This window comes from Salmo salar, chromosome 07 (genome assembly GCF_965601325.2).
Source record: "Salmo salar chromosome 07, fSalSal1, whole genome shotgun sequence".
NCBI classification, from domain to species: domain Eukaryota; kingdom Metazoa; phylum Chordata; class Actinopteri; order Salmoniformes; family Salmonidae; genus Salmo; species Salmo salar.
In genome coordinates this window covers 2,267,501-2,270,000 of record NC_138297.1, presented here as the reverse complement: position 1 = coordinate 2,270,000, position 2,500 = coordinate 2,267,501, and the positions used below count along the sequence as shown (strand labels likewise).

Below are 2,500 nucleotides of genomic sequence, written 5' to 3'. Positions count from 1 at the left end.
TAAATACTATATACTATGAGTTAATTTTAGTATACATGTAAACAAACGGTATCCTTTCAGTTGAGCGTACTAGCGCTACGCCTGTCTACCGGAAGTTGATGCTGTTGCTTTGCGACCTCGAGCGTTGTCAGATTGTCCATTGGTAAATTCAGAGCGTTTCCCTCGGAGCGTTCAGAACATCACAACGGCAGTCAAGCACCCAAGCTAACTGGCTAACTGGCTAACTGGCTAGCTTGCTAATTGGCTAACTGGCTAACGTTGGCTAGCTTGCTAACTGGCTAGCTTGCTAACTGGCTAACGTTGGCTAGCTTGCTAACTGGCTAGCTTGCTAACTGGCTAGCTTGCTAACTGGCTAACGTTGGCTAGCTACTTCCAGACACATAATGAGAGAACAGCCCACTCTGATCATCTCCCTAGCAGAGCTGGTTAGGCTGTTTTCGTGCTATCCAGAACATTTGTTGACTAACTGTGCTGCTGGCAACAATTTAATTATGCTTTTCTTTTTTATATTATGCTTTTTTTTGCCCGACATTTACTTGAGCATTTGTAAATTCGTCAGTTATTCTGCGCTCTGGCACACTGAGAGGAGAGAGCTCTGTAATCAGAGTAAATAGCCAGAGTGAATTTCCCAACACACACAAATTAACAACGTCCATTGAGAACGCACAACGACTCTTCCACTTAGCTAAGAATTACGAGAATAATCAAGTTAATAAACGTTGCGTAGTTAGTTAGAAAGCATATAGTTAATTTACTGGCAAGTTCGACGTATTAGTAGCCAACTAGCGTTCGGTAGCTAGCTAACATACCGGTATATACCGCTGTAATGATATGCTATGTGGTTCATAAGGATATCGTAGCTAACATACCGGTCCATACTGTTGTAATGATATGTGGTTCATAAGGACAGCGTAGCTAGCTAACATACCGGTCCATACTGTTGTAATGATATGCTGTGTGGTTAGTAAGGATAGCGTAGCTAGCTAACATACCGGTCCATACTGCTGTAATGATATGCTATGTGGTTCATTAGGACAGCGTAGCTAGCTAACATACCGGTCCATACTGCTGTAATGATATGCTGTGTGGCTCATAAGGACAGCGTAGCTAGCTAACATACCGGTCCATACCGCTGTAATGATATGCTGTGTGGCTCATAAGGACAGCGTAGCTAGCTAGCATACCGGTCCATACTGCTGTAATGATATGCTATGTGGTTCATAAGGACAGCGTAGCTAGCTAACATACCGGTACATACTGCTGTAATGATATGCTGTGTGGTTAGTAAGGATAGCGTAGCTAGCATACCGGTCCATACTGCTGTAATGATATGCTATGTGGTTAGTAAGGATAGCGTAGCTAGCATACCGGTCCATACTGCTGTAATGATATGCTGTGTGGTTAGTAAGGATAGCGTAGCTAGCATACCGGTCCATACTGCTGTAATGATATGCTATGTGGTTTGTAAGGATAGCGTAGCTAGCTAACATACCGGTCCATACCGCTGTAATGATATGCTATGTGGTTTGTAAGGATAGCGTAGCTAGCTAACATACCGGTCCATACTGCTGTAATGATATGCTATGTGGTTCATAAGGATAGCGTAGCTAGCTAGCATACCGGTACATACCGCTGTAATGATATGCTATGTGGTTCATTAGGACAGTGTAGCTAGCTAGCATACCGGTACATACCGCTATAATGATATGCTATGTGGTTCATAAGGATAGCGTAGCTAGCTAGCATACCGGTCCATACTGCTGTAGAGATATGCTATGAGGTTCGTAAGGATAGCGTAGCTAACAAATTGTCAGCCAACATAACGTGTAACTGTCACGTCCTGACCACAGTAAGTTGTTATTTTCTATGATAGAGTAGGTCAGGACGTGACAGGGGGGTGTTTGTTCTATGTTTTCTATTTCTATGTTTAAGTTCTAGTTTTTTTCTATTTCTATGATGGGATTGTTTAGGGGTTGATCTGTAATTGGAGGCAGCTGATCCTCGTTGCCTCTGATTAGAGATCATATTTAAGTAGGGGTTTTTCCTCCTGCGTTTGTTCCTCCTGCGTCAGTTTATCTTTGTTATTGCATTTAGTTTCACGATCGAATAAATTTTGCTTCTTCTAACAGCCGTGACAGAAACGAAACATTACTTTATTGCTTAACATTTTATTAACATTTCAGACAGACAGGTATTCTAGAGGAGAAACAGACAGACAGGTATTCTAGAGGAGAGACAGACAGGTATTCTGGTGGAGAAACAGCCAGACAGACAGGTATTCTAGAGGAGAAACAGCCAGACAGGTATTCTAGAGGAGAAACAGACAGACAGGTATTCTAGAGGAGAAACAGACAGACAGGTATTCTAGGGGAGAAACAGACAGACAGGTATTCTAGAGGAGAAACAGACAGACAGGTATTCTAGAGGAGAAACAGCCAGACAGGTATTCTAGAGGAGAAACAGACAGACAGGTATTCTAGAGGAGAAACAGACAGGTATT

The 2,500-nt window shown here is 42.5% G+C and overlaps 1 protein-coding gene across 1 annotated transcript in view; it reads right to left on the bottom strand.

Annotated features, from left to right (window-relative positions):
• Window positions 1-2,500, bottom strand: part of LOC106594877 (phosphatidylinositol 4,5-bisphosphate 3-kinase catalytic subunit alpha isoform) — a 120,458-nt gene that overhangs the window by 34,607 nt on the left and 83,351 nt on the right. The window lies entirely within an intron of this gene.